This window comes from Uloborus diversus, chromosome 9, assembly GCF_026930045.1.
Source record: "Uloborus diversus isolate 005 chromosome 9, Udiv.v.3.1, whole genome shotgun sequence".
Lineage (NCBI taxonomy): Eukaryota > Metazoa > Arthropoda > Arachnida > Araneae > Uloboridae > Uloborus > Uloborus diversus.
Window position 1 is genome coordinate 28,920,635 of NC_072739.1, and position 18,723 is coordinate 28,939,357.

Here is an 18,723-nt window from a genome sequence, read left to right on the forward strand (position 1 = left end):
TTTCGCGTACGTGTCAAGTCTGTTTTGTCGGATACCTTCATCCAAGAAGAAGGAGTTCCCCAGGGAAGTGTGCTAAGCGTAACTCTTTTCATAATCGCAATCAATAGCTTAATTGATCAACTGCCTCCTTCTGTAAAAGGTACCATGTTCGTTGATGATTTTCAAATTTCTTTTTCTTCATCGAGCATGAGTATCATTGAAAGACAACTTCAAATAGCCATCAATAAAGTATCACAATGGGCGGAAGAAAATGGCTTCTCTTTCTCTGCTCAAAAAACCTTTTGCATTCATTTCTGCCGTAAAAGAGGTCTCCATCCTGATCCAAACCTTAATCTTAATAATCAACCAATAGTTGTAAAGGATCAGGGAAAATTCCTGGGTCTCATATTTGATAAAAAACTTAAATTTGTACCGCACATACAAGAACTGAGGAAAAAATGTTTATTGAAACTAAATATCCTGAAAGTCTTAGCAAACACATCTTGGGGTGCTGATAAAGAGTCTCTGTTGAGAATTTACAGGGCTCTTATACGCTCAAAACTTGATTATGGATGTCAAATTTATGGCTCTGCAGCGAAGAGCTATCTGAAAGCCTTGGATCCAATACATAATCAGGCACTGCGCATTTGCACAGGAGCCTTCCGAACCTCACCTATCAACAGTCTTCATATTCTAGCACATGAACAGTCTCTTAACAATAGACGTCTCAAACTTTCTTTAAATTTTTACTTCAAAACAAAACCTTACACTAATCACCCACTACACCTTCATATTTTTAATCCATCAAATGTTCTGTTATTTCTACACCGTCCTTCGATGATCCCAACATTTGGGATCCGAATGCGTCGGATGCTGTCAGACCTGCAGCTATTAGATTTCAAAACCTTCAACACATTAAAACCAATTGAACCATGGTGTGAAGTAAATACATCTACTATCAATGACCTCGCTAAATTCCCTAAAGAGACTACACCAAATACAGCTTACCAGCAAATATTTTATGATACAAAATGCAAATATTCGGAATATAAAGATATTTTTACCGATGGATCAAAAGCAAACGATCACGTCGGCTTTTCTACAATAGTTGATGGTCACGTTATGGCAGAAAAATTAAACCGATCTTGCTCTGTATTTACTTCAGAAATAAAAGCCATATTTATATCTCTTGAGTCAATAGCCCAATCCAACTACAAAAAGTGGGTGATATACACTGACTCAAAGAGTTCAGTGGAAGCAATCTCTCACTGCAATAATAATAGCCACCCTATAGCCATTCAGTCCTATCATTTGTTAAAAAATCTTATGCAAAACAATTTTAAAGTCCTCTTTTGTTGGATCCCTGGTCATGTAGGCATTGTAGGCAATGAGGCAGCCGATTCGGCTGCCAGAACTGCAAGTATTCTGGTTGACGACCGTGTTCCTTACGCTGACATCAAAAACGCCATTTCTGAATCTCTTAATACGCATTGGCAGCGGTCTTGGCATTCAGAAACCCAAAACAAACTGCGTTCAATTCAGCCCTCAACTAAAGGCTTTACATCATTGCCTCTCACCAGGAGAGAACAAGTTTTATTAGATCGACTTCGCATTGGTCATACTAGGTTCACACATAAATACCTTTTATGCCGTGAACCAGCTCCAATGTGCATAACTTGTAATGTCATTCAGACAGTGTTACATATTTTAAGTAACTGCCCAAATTTTAATCATATACGTTTCAAATATTTTAATGATTTTAACCCTACTTTGAAGGAGTTGCTTGGGGACCAACCCCATCGCAATTTACACCCCTTCCTCCGGGAGATTGGTTTCTCCCTTTTAATTTAGTGTTTGTGTCGTCATTATGTGATTTCGTCCTTTTTATATTTTTCAAGATATTGTTTCATCCATTTTTTCTTAATATGTTTTTAGCATTTATATGTTTTTAAGGTGTTCCTTTTTTAATACTACATCTTGAAGGTTTATGCTTTTACTTCAAAAAATACTTTTACTTTTTTGATTCATTCTTAAATGAAAACTAAATAAAATATAACAAAAAATCGTTTGGCGCAGTATAGCCCTTAAGGGCTCTTGCGCCATAAAAAATCAACTAACCAACCAACCTTGTTGAAGAAAAAGCTTCTATCTGCCCTCTTTTTCGAACGGTTAACTTTTTACCTTACGATACCGTCACAAGTAGGACAAAAACTTTGAAGAAATTAATCACAAAACTGCAAGTTGAATTGTTTCCACAATCTTGTTAACTGAGGTGACATTTATTACAGTATAAGTACTTGCAGTTTTTTAAAAATACTAGTAACCTTAAAGTTTTTACTCAAGCTGAAATGCTAACTTTGAATACACCACTGCTTTTCTGGTTATTGCATGCTTTACAAATCTTGTCTGTTGCGTTATTTCTTACCAATGAACATTAATAATTAATAATACAATATTAAAATCCCTTTAATTTCTATTTCCTTTTTTCAAAAAGAATTATACTGGCCTTAAAGTTTTTACTCAGGCTGTATGAACAGTTGGATGCAATGAGCTTAGTAATGTCGTTTCATGCAATTTTTTTATAATTGTAGGGACTTCTCTACGATTTCGTTTTACTGCTCCAATTAAGCTTGTCTTTTTTTCTTTTAAAATATTTGCTAGATTCAGAGTTGTAAAATAATTGTCCGTGGTGACATTTCTTCCTTTATTTTCAAACGGTTTGATTAAATTCAGAACAACATATTCGCAAAGATTCTGATTTTTAGGACGATTCTTATCTTTACCTAGATATGGAAAACCATTCACTATGTACTTTGCGTCAGCATCTGCGGCAATCCAGAATTTTATCCCAAACTTGTCTGGTTTATTTGGCATGTTTACTTATTTTTGGTCTCGCGAGCAGAGACAATGTGCGTGTGTTGGCGCTTTTGTTTTACTGCGGGGGAGGCGAATTAGCGAGGAACTTGCCTGGGTTCCGGGGGAAAGGTTTGAAAAAGGTCCTACAAGATACATTGCGCAAATAACAGAATTTCTCCTGGGAGGTCCGCCGATTGTAAAGGCGCTTGAGGTATAACATGGTTTTTATTCAAAACGCAAATTTCGCATGAAGCAACAAAATTCACGCACTGAATGTAGCAATTCTAGAAGGATTTTTATGATTAATCTAGGATCATTACTTAACATTAAATTAAGTTTCATTTCGTTAATGAAATTCTTTTTTTTTTTTTGTTAGTTAACATATGCCCTTTCTGTAATCAATAACATAAAATTCCAAATTTTCGTAAAGAGATGTATTTGATGTTTAACAATTTAATGAAGCAACTTCTTAAAGGTTTCCCCCCCCCCAAAAAAAAATAAGCGTTTTAAGGTTGTATAAATGTAATACATTAAACAGTGATATAATAACCGCTAAAAAGAATCTGGAAAATTTTCATTTGGAGTATGGAAAAGTCAGGGAAGTTGAAAATTTTTTTGAGTAGACACCTTGTTTAAAGTACTTGATTAAAAACAATTCATAATTTGTATGGATTTGATATCACTATGATTTCAAATCTAAGCAAGTGGGGAAAAGCCCAGTATATTCTTCATTAGTTTTACTTTAATTTTATGTTCAATCTTTTGTGTTTTTTTTTTTTTTTTTTGAGCGCCTATTTAAAATATTGTCTTCAAATACATCAATGTCTTTATGGATACCAAACGCTAGTTAATGACGGTTTCGCTCTTTTGATGAGAATATGAAAAAGCGCCTCAGAAAATCCGGTGCATTAAGCTTCCTCTCTAGGTTTCAATTAAAAAAGTATTTTTGCAGTGCTCAGGTACCATGATACCCTGTTGAGACCATTTTTTAAGCTTTCTTATGTCCACAGAAGTGCTCATCATGAATATTACTTATATATTATTATAGAATTAGAATGCAGTTTGTGACCGCTTCCCAATCATCTTGTTGAAACCTATCTAGCTTGAATTGTGCAGAAGAAATTAATGTGTTATTTCTGAGAGATAGAGTATGCTCTGAAAAACTGACAGTAAAATAACTACCCTAACACTGTTTCCTAAACAGTGCTACTTTAAGGGCATTAACATGGGCTAGTGTAAAAAATAATGCAGTAATTCAATGGAAGGAAAAAATCACTTGTGCACATTACATAATTTCATCCCTGTTAAATATTTGACTTTTTTAACTACTGATGTCTTTTTAACAAATCAAAATAATCAATGTGTTTACTCATATGCACATCCAAAGTAATACGGTAAAACCCCTCCTAACGGACACCCCTCTTATGCGGACAATTTTTAGTTCCCCAGTTCCAATGCAAATAACATTATTAAACCCCTGTCCTGGAGACACCTCTCTATTATGGACCAAAAGAATTGTCCCGTTGGTGTCCGCATTAGAGGGATTTTACTGCACTTTTAAAATTCATATTATATAACTTATAAAATGTTATATAAAATTTAAAGAATTTTTATGTGTTTGCAGAGGCAATTAAATTTAATGAAAATGTCATATTGTTCTGCAAGACACGTTTGCACCAACTACAATAAAAATAAATGAAGCACTGAACTTGCACAATAATTCAATAAAATCTTCTTTCAAATGAAATATAGAAATTAAAAAAAAAAAAAAAAAAAACAATACAGTCGAACCTAATTAAGCCACCAACCTTAGTAACAGGGTAAAAGTTGGCGGTTTTGCCCGCCACACATACATAGGTACTATACAGTCAGACAGCGTTATAAGGTCACTCTTTGGAATTCATGACAGTGACCTCTTAAGCAGGCTGCATTCGCTGATGAAGCATGTACCGCAAAAATATTTATCCAAATTTAAAGGTATTTAGGCGTCTAGCAGGACGCCTAAAATTAGTACTTTTATTTTTTTATATTATTTTTTTAAAAAAGGTAAACTTGAAGAAGTTATCAAGCTGAAATATAGAAACAGTAAAGTTGATAATTAGCATTAAAGAGAAATTTTTACTATCTTGCAATATTTAAATCTCCACATATACTCAAAATAAGGATTTTTTTTCAATTTTAAGTAACATATTTCATTTTGAATATATTTTTATGAGCTTTTTCTCTACATGAATGTAGCAGCCTAATATTAGCATTTAACTATTAATTAAAGGCAATGTCTAGAATAGGAACCTGATGACAAAATCTCCTATTCTTATATACATATGTATATAACATAGTAATATTCACATTTAAATCAATATATGCCAGCATTGTACAAAAACAAAAAGAGAACATTTTTTTATGGAAAAAAAAATAAGCATAAGCTATTTCTTTAAAATTGGCTAAACATTGAAAATGCTCATTATTAGTTTGCTAGTCAATACAGGGAAGAATGAATCAATGAAGTGCACACATTACAAAAAAAAAATATATTTTTCCATCATCTTTGTTAACATTTTGTTGTATAAATTATTGTTTTCTCTCAGCAGAGTGTCAATAAATTTATTTTTTCTGTCAATAAATTAATCAATGCAGTATCATTTTTTTCTAATGCTACATTTGCTTTGGAAAATTCTGTTAGGAGTTTCATCAAAACATCATTCTTTGCAGACTTTCTTTTTTTACTGGAAACCTATAATAAAAAAAAATATTTAAAAAACACACATACACAAATCATCAATTATGTTTTACCTCACAATCTCTTTTGTTTTATCACTTTAATTATTTACTTTTTGCAATCATAGATTTTAATTAAAAATATGTTTTACTGATATTCAGAAAGTGTTGAAATGTACACTGCATCAAGTTTATTTAAAAAATGGAAATATGATAGAATTTATAATTGCATAGACAACAAATGCATCAGGGACATTTCACAGTATTTTGTTCAAATGTCGAGTCCGCAACATGACTTTTTCCCCATAACTATTTGATATACTATTTGATTAGCATTGTTTATTTCAAGTTAGTGTGTTGTTAACACCTAACTCAAAGTAAAATATTGTGCAAATCAAACTAAATAAACTAGTAGTTATCTTCACTAATAATAAAGTTAAAAGTCTCTCTCTCTCTGTTCGGATCTCCGTGACGCGCATAGCGCTTAGACCGTTCGACCGATTTTTATGAAATCTGACACAAAATTAGTTTGTAGTATGAGAGTGTGCACCTTGAAGCGATTTTTCAAAAATTCTATGTGGTTCTTTTTCTATTCCAATTTTAGGAACAAAATTATCATAAGATGGACGAGTAAATTACGAAATTATCATAACGTGGAACCGTAACATGGGCACACGCCAATTGGCGAGAAAATTCACCATACATTATTTGTAAATATAGAGGCTAACCAAAAGACCTTTTAATTTTCTACTACGGGCAAAGCCTTGCGGGTACCACTAGTTATACATAAAATCATAGAAGTTGTCATAGCATTTAAGTCAAATATTGCACAATATTTTGAACACTCCCTTTTGCACAAAGTTAAATATAACTAGGAAATTTGGCTACTGTTGTAAAAAAAAAAAATCATGTATACTAACTGAAATACTGTAATGAAGGATTTGCATGGTAACATTGCAAACCATAGTATTTACCATAGTGTCCAAAACCTTGCCAACCCTGGTTAAAGGAAGATATTTAACTGTTAACATTGAGAGCCCACAAAAATGTTTAAAAAATCTAACTTCTATATGTCCCCCCCCCCCCCCCATTTGGTAAAACTGCAACAGAAAAGCGGGGCTTCAAAGCAAGAACATTTTAGCAGGACTGCCCCAGCAACAGTAAGATGTCTGGTCATTTTATACATACCTGATCAACTGGGGCTGTTGCAACATCAGCAAGCGACACTAATGTGACATCCGCATCAGCAGCATCGGGCCCCTCTAATATCGTATTCATTTCTGACTGAAATACATGATGAAGACAACATAAAAAAGATTGAAACTCTTGAAGCAGCAATGACTGTTATGAAATGTTTAAGTATACTTCAGAATTTCTATAATGAAAGACTTAAGTTAAAATGAAAAATAAAATTGAATTTTTATAGGTTACATCTATTAAAATGACTTCAAACACTCAAAATAAATGAACCATATTTCGGATGCAAGGAGATACATAGTAGATCAATGAAAGTGCATACATTACATTGACTATTTGTATGCAAGCAAAGGCAAAACTGTACCCAAATATATAGACAGTGCATATTGTATATAATTTAATTGTTCATTATTATTTAACATGCAACCAACATTTACGTTTATAATTTCTGAACATTGTCTGGTATATTTAACATTGTATTTTCAAGTATTTGGTTAGTTTATATAAGAATAGTTGTAGTTAATTTATCAGTTAATTACAACCATTTACAAAAAAATAAAAATCTGGTATGGTTCTTTGCAGAACAACCACAATGTAATAAAGTACGCAGATAGAGTTGATTAAAGACACAAAACAAAAATTTTTTATGTTTAAACAATAATAATAATAATACATTTAAGTAAAATTAATGCAGCAAAGATGGCTGTCATTAGCTGGAATTTCCTTTCAATTTTTATCTTTTTGTATGGTAGTAGAAGTGCAGCTTAAATTTTTTCTTTCAGTAAGTCAACAATTACACCACTACAAGGCAAAATTAAAGTTAAGGATTATACAAGAAAAGCTTTGTCACATGTCAAACAACTAAAATTAAATCTCAAAATATTTCCGATTAACTAATAATATTTAACAATTGATAACATACCTGGCATGATTGACCAGGAAGTGAATCAATAGGGCTTGATGATCTGCCTACAAGAGAAAGAGAGAACAAAAAAAGAAAAAAAAAAGATTTAATACCAGTAAAAAAAATTACATCAGTTATAATTCATATCAGAAAAAGACACATGAATTAGCTTAATTGTGTTTATTAATTCTGTGGTGAGGTTTGTGTATATACAATTCTTTATTTATTTACTTTTTTTTTTTTTTTTTGAAAAGAAAAATATAATGAAGGAACTATTACAGGAAATTGATGGCCTAAAAATACATTTATTTAGGCTTTTTTAGGACGTGAATTTCAAAATATTTCCAGAAGAGGGTCCCCAAACCTCCACCTTTTCTTACCTTGTTACTGCCAAAGATAGACTGGATTGTGCCTTTAAGATGTCAATTTTGAAAAGTACCAGAGGGCAACCTTGACCGCTCAGTAACACAAGTGGGAGAGGGGGGTCTAAGCTTGGTTATTATAATCCCCTCCAAAATAAAAACATATATGCGCTGCTGCTTGGAGGCAACATAGAACTTAGGAGGCGCAGTGTTTTTTTGCAGAAGGTGTTTTTAAGAAATGATTTTAGTTCACAGACAGCTTTAAATTTTATCTAGGTTTGGCGATTATGACCAAAACCACCCCACACAGAAAGTTTTTTGTTGCACAACTGAGTTATTTTACTTTAAGGACTTACTTTTTTTTTTTCTCGGATCATACTTTTTTTTAGCGTAGGTCAAGCAGGGTTTGCCCACACACACATACACACACACACACAAAAGACTTTTCGGGTGGGCACACTTAAAAAAAAGCACTATCTTGGTAAAATGGCGCTTTTCAAAATTTACTGCACATAGAAAAAAGTTACTTTGAAAATAAATGTTACAACCATATTGACTAATTTCCAAAAACTGTCATCTTTCTTTGTGGACAATTTATTTGGTAACAAAATGAAAAGTGCATATGGATTTTGTAAGTTTTTAAAATATTTTTAACAAAAGAAGCTTTTTTTTTTGCATTGCTAGAAAAAATTCTATAGTAATATTAAGGAAGAGAGCAGATTTTGTATGTTTATATGTTCCGAATAATATCTGGAAACATTGAATCACAATCTCTTACAAAATTTTAGAGATGTACCAAGTAGCATTTTGGCCGAGTACTTGGCTTTTCACTACTTGGCTGAGCACCGAGAAAAATTATGTTTTAACAAAAAGAACCACCGTCACACAAGTGACGAATTTTGAACTCATTACCTCCATGTTTAAGTAATAGTTTAAAAAGTAAAATTCCAGCTGAAATTTAATCAAGCATTATTTAAAAGATTTTGTTTATGTCAATAATTTTACAAATAAGTTATATTTTAAATTAAAAATAAGCAAATAAAAAGGTAGGATTAATCAAGTTGGAATTAAAACAAATGATATCAATCTATACTTCTAGTCCACCCAAGGTAAATAATTTTTAAAAGCAAATGAAATAACGTAAAAAGTACAAATGTGCAGGAGCACTGCAGACACGTGTTTCTGCATTATAAGGAACATCTTTTTCAGTGCATAAAATGTGAGCTAATGAATGCAAAAAAATCCGACTTTTGTCGGATGTCTTTAAATCCATTAGCTCACATTTTGTGCATTGAAAAAAGCATTCCTTGTAATGCCAAAACACATGCCCGCAGTGTGCCTGCACAATTGTGCTTTTTAACGTTGTTTTATTTTTCAAGAAAATGTAATTTTGTACTCTTCTTATAAATAATTTTGTTAGTGGCAAAAATCCATTTAATAATATAAAGATTTCATATTTTTTGTACTTACCTTTCTTGCCCCATTTTTAATAAATAAGTTTCCTTAACTTTGGGGCATTAAAATATAAGATTTACTCCATTGAAGCATAAAAAACTTCATTATTATCAAAATTTGAATTCGACTTGTTAATTTGAATTTTAAATGATTGCAGTATATACATGCTTGCACTTTTTTATTAATTGTAAAATCTGCTTTGAACAATATTCAATTTTTTACAACTACTCATTATTGGCCGAGTACCAATAATGAGTCGAAATCTGACCGAGTACTCGGGAAAATTAGCCGAGTACCGAATAGTTACCGAGTACTCAGTATGTCTCTACAAAATGTCTTCACTATTTCAATGCTACATAATTACAGAGTAACATAAGCTAAGTTTTATCCATTTTGTGTGCACTACTCGAACCTGTTTTGTGCGGGGGACAGGGACCGCACAAATAAAATTGTTTGAAACTTCACAAGTCGCAATGCCTTGTCATTGCTGGAAGATACCGTACTCGTTTTACAAATAATTTCGTCAATTGATTCTCAATCTGATTGAAATTTTCTTATACTGCACAAAAAGTGGTTTGAGTATATCATAATGCGTTAAAATGAACAGTACCATCACATTTATTTAAGATAGATAACTTTTTAACTTGACGGTCGTGCCGTGCCGCTAGTGCTTTGATATAATAGTGGCAGGGAGTATTTTAAACAGACAATTAATGCTATCATTTGCACATATTTTGATCCTTTTAACTCTCAAGTACTAACCAACACCCTCAACAAACAAGAAAAGGAAAGATACATGCAGTGTACACATACTTTCACTCATAAAAGCTAACAATCTGCATACATTTTAACTTTCAATGTTCAAACGAAAATAAGTGAAAATGTGAGATCAACTTACATTGAAAATCTCCCTCAATTTCTTCTGTTCCAAGTGAATCATTCACTATGGAGGCATTAAAACACGCCATGGACCCAAGAACTACGCTCACAAGATTAAAATATTTCCATGTTGATGGAGAAGTTCCGGAACCCGATTTCATCTTTTCTTTCCTGAAACGGAATTCAATGAAGAGGTGTAAAAACTAAAAATTTTTCTAAAATATGGTCTCAAGTTAGTTTAATTGTTTTATCAAGGAATTATAAAGTAACAATGCAAAACAAATGTGTAGTAAATAAAATGGTTTTTAAAATGTGAATAACTCACCTGAATTCCGATGTTAAATTCTTAACTTTCTGTTGAATTTCGTCGTGTGAGCGTTGAAATCCATAAAAAGACATTTCGACTTTCATTTTTTCATAAATATCCCGATTTCTCTTATTTTTTTGCAAGTCGGCATGTGTTGATTTCCAGATGGTTATTAACAATTGTATTTCATTTTCACTCCAATTGCTTCGGCGAAATTTTTTAATTTTCTTGGCACTAACACTTGCATCTAGACCGTCGGCCATCTTGTCAAGATGTAAATAAACGTGTTTAGAGCGGTTAAGAGAGTTACCCCAACGCTCTTAATTCTAACACTGTTCCGAGCGAAGTTAAACTAGTATAACTCGGCCAGTGTAAACGGGGTATTATTAATCTCAGGCCAAATGAATCTTGTAGTCATCTGCTGAACAGTTGAACTGACCCCAGGATGTGCGAAATTGTGGATATGATTAAAAATTTTCTTCGTAAAGACAGGAGGGATGTAGGGGCGAATTTTGTTCTGCGAAACATCACACCACAAGGTTTTGCCGGATGCTAAAACATATGGCTTGAAATCCAGTGATGTGGTACTTGACTGCAACAGCTTAAAATCTGGATCCACACTTTGCTCTTGAGCTATCTGTTCATAATATGTTACTGATGAGACTTCTTCAATTCTTGATAAGGTGTCTGCCACAGTATTGTCAGTCCTTTTTAAATATTCAATGTTGGTTGTGAACTGAGATACATATTGCAGCTGACGCATTTGTCGGGGCAAGGCTTTTTCATTCTTTTGCTTAAAAGCAAATGTGAATGGCTTCTGATCTGTGTATGTGATGAACTCTCTGCCTTCTAGCATGTACTTGAAATGCTTTATAGAGAAGTACACAGTCAATAACTCACGATCATATGTGCTATAAACTTTTTGGGTGTCTATCAGCTTTTTAGAAAAAGAGAGCTATAAGTCTCCAGTTGTCGCCTTCCAACTGCTCTAGTACTGAACCAACATCCCAATCAGAGGCATCTGTTGTCAAAGCTAACCGGCACTCTGGGTTTTTAAATGTGAGAAGTGCAGCATTAGCTAGATCTTGTTTACATTTTCAAATTTCTGGATGGCCTCATCTGTCCAAGCCACTTTTCTTTTATCTTTCTTCTTAGCCTCCTTTAAACACTCGTGGAGGACTACTTGAGTTTCTGCAGTATTTTTGAGGTACTTACGGTAGAAATTAATCATACCTAGGAAGGTACGAAGCTCATAAAGGGTTTCAAGCAATTTATAGTCTAAAATGTTTTTAACTTTCTCAGGTAAGGGACGAGAACCCTCAGCAGTGCTGAAGTAGCCCAAAATTCAATTTGGATCACACCTAACACTGATTTTGATACATTTATGCAGAGACCTTACTTTTCCAGTCTCTGAAATATTAACTGTAGATGCTCTTTATGTTGTTCTTCTGAAACTGAGGCAAAGAGCACATCATCCACATGTGAGAACAAAAAGTCTAAACCATGAAAAACTTCGTTAATAAAGCGTTGAAAAGTAGCAGGAGCATTGCGCAGGCCAAAACTCATCACATTGTATTCATATAAGCCGAATGGCGTGATTATGGCTGTTTTTTTTTTTTTTTGTTTATCCTCCTCAGTTATAGAGATTTGATAATAAGCTTTGGTAAGATCAATATTTGAAAAATATATTTTACCTTTCAGCATAAGTTGAAAATCCTCAATTCTTGGAATTGGATATCGATCCGGAACAGTTTGATCGTTTAGACGTTGATAGTCCCCATAAGCACGAAATGTTCCATCTTTTTTTGCTTACTAAACGCAAAGGGCTGGCCCACTGAGATTTTAAAGGACGAATTATGCCGTGATCCAACATAAATTCGAACTCTTGCTTAGATACAGTCAATTTCTTGGGATCTAACTGACGAGCTCGCGAATGCACTGGCGCACCTTTAGTAACAATTAAGTATTTTACATCATATTTAACAACTGCTGAATGGAATTTATATGGTTTACTAAGGTCTGGGTACAATTTTAATAACTGATAAAATTCTGAATCAACCCTTCACTGCATTTTGTATCAATTTTGATACATAATTTATTTTTTCCGTTAAAAAAAATTTGAAAACATTTCAGCATTTTGTTCACGTTGTATCATTTTAGAAACATAAATGATAGACTAAAAAAAACTTTATGTATTTTAAGTAGTTAAATGGCAGCACCAGTATTATGATGCATCTTTAGTATTTAGTTATTCTATTTCTGATACACGTGGTGATATATTAATTCTGTTTTAGTATTTAAAAGGAGTCTTGCATATTGGATACTCCCAAAAATTGCTTTCATAGGTATGTAACATTGATAATTACTAATCAAAACGCTTTTAATTACTTTCTGAAGAGTGATGCAAGTGAAGAATTTCAGGTTATGCTTATACATTTGATATTTATTCTGGTGAAGAGAATGTTCAAATGGCTAACGAACCTGATTTAGGGGCAAGTTCAAATGTTGTTGTTAGGCTATGCAGAGACGTTGGGAGAAATCAGAACTTCAAAATATATCTCGACAATTATTACACATCATTGAAGCTTATATCTTACTTAGCCAAAGAAGGAATTCATTCTTTGGGCACTATTAGGCGAAACAGAATAACTAATTGTATTTTGCCCACGGTAAAAGAGGTGATGGGAAATGAGAGAGGTTAGAGTTGTGAAAATATTGCAGCTGTGGATGGTAGCAAAGTCTCAATCGTCATATGGAGAGACAATAAAGCAGTTACTTTAGCCTCCTCGTTTTGTGGACAACTACCATTGTCTACAGTTGAAAGGTTCGACAAGAAACAGAAGAAAAGGATTCCTATAAATTGCCCAGCAATCATTTCCCAATACAATAAACACATGGGAGGTGTTGACCTGTTAGACAGCTTTTTAGGTAGACATCATATTGAGATGAGAAGCAAAAAATGGTACTTTAGATTATTTTACACTTTACTTGATTTAACTAGTTAATGCGTGGATTTTGTACCAGCGAGTGACAAAAATAAGAGGCAACGAAGATGAAATCAAACACTTGTTGTCCTTATTGAAATTTCGTGAGCAAGTAGCACAGGTACTTTGTAAGCAAGGGGTAAATAACCCTAATAAACGTGTTCGACCTTCTACGAGCACTAATGATGAAATACGCAAAAAAAGCAAGAAGGCATCAGCATCCTACGTGCCACCCTGTGATGTCCGCACAGATGGTATTGGACATTTACCGATAATTGTGGACAATAGGCAACGTGCAAGTACCCGAAATGTGGAAAATTATCATCTGTGAAATGCGATAAATGTGGGTATTTCTTTGCTTGAATAAGAACAATAATTGTTTTAGAAATTTTCATGGTTAAAATAATGTTATTATTTTACGTTTATATACGTTGTATCAAATATGATACATTAAAAAATGTTATTATTTTACGTTTGTACACGTTGTATCAAATTTGATACATTAATTAAATTTAATTTAATGAAAGTAATATTTAACTTGGATTTTTTTTGAGTATTTTTCTGTTTTATATGATTATACATTGCTAAAAATATTTTTTATTCGAAAAAAAAAAGTCGTGCATTGAAGGGTTAAGGCCATTATTAAGTGTACTGATCATGTGTTCATCTGAAACAGATATGACGGCACTTTTGACAGATAACTGGGTAACGCCATCAATCAATTTTCGGTCGTGAATATCAACGAGTAATTTGAATTTGTATAAAAAACCAGCACCAAGGATATCTTGATTAACTTTAGCTACAATAAATGACCATTGGAATGGACGTCGAAGACCCAAGTCAAGAGTAAGAGTTTTACTCCGAAAGTTGGGATTTCAGTGCCATTGGCAGCATATAATGAGTAGGAACATGGCACAGTACCTCTAGATGTTGCCGAAATCAAGGACACATCAGCACCACAATCTACCAAAAAACGTATTTCCGAAGTTTTGTCGGTCAAAAATAAACGGAGTTTGCGGCACTCATGATGATCTGCAACAGAACAGGCAGCTGCGTCTACTGCTCGCTGAAGTTTCCCGATTCATTCCACCTGCACGGTTGTTTGCATTTCTCGGGAAAACACTTTGCTCCAAACCGAAAATGATAAAAACAGAACTTGCCTCCTTCTTTGAAGCGTCTCCGCGATTTACTACGGCTATGACTGCGTTCTCTGCCATAATTGCGACTGTGCGATCTTGGTTGACGAGTAGAAATGCTGGCAATTTGCAGCTTTAAAGCAGAAATTTTATTTTTCAGCTCATCAACTACTTTATTTTCGCTCACCACCGCTAATTCTTGACGGGAGTTCAATTCTACAATCTTGTCAGCCATTGCCGCTAATTTGTCAAGGCTCTCGTCACTCACCACTAAAATGTGTTTCACCGCGTCTTGCATTTTGTCCAGCCAAAGCGACCGCAATATCTGATCAGAGAGTTCAACACCCATGGACTACCGGTTAATAAACGTTTTATTCGAAGATTTTCAGTTTCTTTGAAAGTATTTAGTAGTCTTTCCTTTGCAGCAGAATACTTATTCGAAGTTGAAGAAACTTTTATAATGTTCCAAATACAATCTATGTAGCGTGGTTCCAGCTGGGCAACAAGGTAATTAAATTTAGTGTCCTCGCATTTTATGCTGCTGATAGTAAATTGGGCCTCAATTTGACAAAACCACATTTCTTGTCGATCTACCCAAAACGGCGGAATTTTTACACTCACTCTGGATGCTTCCACAGTGGCTGGCGCATCGTTGGATCCATCGGTATTTGGCATCGTGTTAATTAAACTTCGTTAATGCAAAATAATTCAATTTGTCCAAGAAAATGTCCGGGAGTCACCAGTTGTAACGGCTCTCACGTGCATGAGGCCTACTTAGTACATAGTGCTGTCTCGTTTTTACACATCCTTGCGACAAGCAAACATATCGTATTAACGGAAACGGTATTCGCACAAAAATACTTTGTTCCATTTGCATCACATGAATAACCATTTGGAAAAAAAAAATAAGTGAGAGGGAAAACGAAACAACCTTTTGGTACCACAACATTTATTCGCAAGCCATTTGTCTCTCTAGTCACGCTGAACAACAACACCACTACTACAGTTACAAGAATAAAAATATCTGAAACAAAAATTATTGTAAGGACATCTTTTTCCACTGAAGTTTACCAAAAAATTATTTAAATATATATATATGAAACATTTTATATTAGAATTATATATTTTAACTATGAAAATAATATTTTAGGGAAAAAATTTGAATATGGAAATCGATGATTTTAATCGAAGTTAGATGAATTAGGAATATTTTGAACAAAGATTCTAAGCATTGGATTTACATGTGCTGTCATCTAGTGGCTAACTTATTCTAAAATTACTGTACCAACACATTCTTGAAATCAGTTGTATTTATAGTGCCTTTCATTATTATTATTATTATTTGAATATCTAAGTGCCCATTAATGGGCTGAGTACCAGTTATATATATATATATATATATATATATATATATATATATATATATATATATATATTAAGCAAACGAAAAATTAATATAGACGAGGCGCAAAACTGCAGCACTTAAAACTAGATCAAATATTTAGGATTTAAAGATTGTGATAACTTGTAGGTATGCAAACGACAAATGAACAAAAACAAGAACAACAATATAAGCAATTGATCTGCTTCTTCGTTAGTGGGTGGGAGCAGCATACCCTAACCGAGCCTCATAGGTTTCGGAACGCGTCGCGAGTCAGCAAGTAAACCATATAGTATACATAATCAAACAACGTTTGCAAAAGATACAAAATTTCATTAATTCATTAGCATATATTGCAAATTGCAGCTAATAAATGTTCTAAAGAACAGCCAGATATACATTTTTCTTAAAACCACAATTTATAAAAAGGACAAAATGGAATTAACGTAAATATGGCATCAATGTTTAAAGGCAACTTGCTGAATCAAAACGTCCCCACCCATACCTGCAAGGCAAAAGGAGGGTAACATTACTTCATATAAAAAGACTTAAAAAACTCACTGCCCCCACGAAAAAACTTGCTTCAAATTCATCCAATGAAACTTATTCGTATAAACTCAAGTCGTTCCGTAATCCAAAATCAGTACTCTTCAGTCCAGTCTGCACGGCATACAAATTCCAACATCCAACTGGAAGCGTTCCACGTGGGACTTGAGCAAGCAGTTATCATCACGGTTATTTGCATAACCGTGCATCCAAGTGTTTAGGAGCAATACTGCCGCTACTTCTGAAAAAATTGACTGTAATACCGAATGAACTTTAGAGGGAAATTGTTATTGTAAAAAAGATTAGCAAAGAAACGGAACATTTGCTTACTGTAATTTTCATTATTATTACAAATTTCACTGAACCTGTTTAATTGTCCGATGATGATGTTGATAAAAACGCGCTTATGTAAATTGCTATGCGAGTAAGGCATAGAAAGAGTATTGAAATTGAAATTATTCCGTTTGTCGTATAAATCTAAATTTAGAACATTGTTTTCATTTTTTATATTAATATCCAAAAAGTTAATGTTGTTATCGTCTTCATTTGCACAATTAAGGTAGAAACAATCAGGATAAACGTTTTTGTGTTCGTTAGTAAAATCAGAATTTAAAACCAAAATGTCATCTATATAACGAAAAATTTTCAGGCTCTTATTGGATTTGATAACGTAATTATATTCGTAAAAAAATAAAAAAAGGTTTGCAGCTGTACTAGAATAGTTAGTACCCATGCCAATGCCGCGGGTTTACCTGTAGATTGTGCTATGAAAGTGAATAAAATTATTGTTGAAAACAAAAATTACAGAGATTTAAAAAAAGATCTCTGTTAATTCCGAGTTCCTCATCGAAAGAAAATAAATCAAAAATATCTTTGATGTTATTATAAAGTAATTCGATGGAAATGTTGTTGAAAAGATTCTCAAAATCAAACGTTTGAATAGATACAGGTGTGCAACCAGATTTAAGTCTGTCGATAATTTCATAACTATTATCAACAGACCAAAAATAGCTAGTATTATTGAATTTTTCTTTGAGAAAAACATAAATGGATTTCAAATATCCTTGTAATTTAATGTTGAAACATTTTTTTATGCTGCCCACAGTGCAGCAAATAAATCTAAATTTTATAGGATTTTTGTGAAATTTAGGTGTTAAAAACAGGAATGGCATTTTTTTATTATTAGAAATGGAAAAAGTTTTGGAAAAAAGGTTTTTACATTGCCTGATAAAGGCATTGAACTTTTTATGAATAATTTGTTCATTCAAATTATATTTTTCATAATATTTAGAATCACTTAGTTCAGAAATTTTTTTTTGTCATATAGAACTTTTTTCATATAATAGCATAATTATTAGCTGCCTTATCGACAGGCACAAAGTTTAAACTTTGTTGCATTTTTTTTGATGTAATTGATATCATCTTTGTATAATATGAAGTACTCATAACCCTTATCGTTGAGAAAAACTTTAGTAAAATTTTGGAAGCTGTTATGAACATGGTACTTCCATTCAAAAAATGCATCAACAGGAATGCTGAATCTGTAAGCAGTATTTAAAATGAAGTTGTTTAAGTCCTGTGAAAACATATCTAAAGCCACTTTATATTTTATATACTTATTTAGTCTAAATTTAGTTCCGAAGGACATCATATGTCCAACGTTTTCATTCTTAATTATGTTCAGATTGCCTGTGATAATGTGCTTATGATGTGTATCAACAAATTCCATGAAATCAGTTTAATCACATATGCATTGCTCCTCGTCATCTGAATTAGAGGAAGCAAACTTTCTATAATTAAAGATAGTAAAACTGAAAGGTTTGTTGTATTTATACGTAATGCTAATACGAGTATCATTTATAGGAAAAAAAGGAAACTTCGTTGCAAATTTTATTTAGATTTAAATTATTGAAAGATTTTTGCTGGAACAAAACAGTCAAGTAAATAGTATCTTTTGTTTTTAATTTGTTATTGTTTATTTTGAAGTTAATAAGATCAAGTAAAAGGTCTTGAAATTGC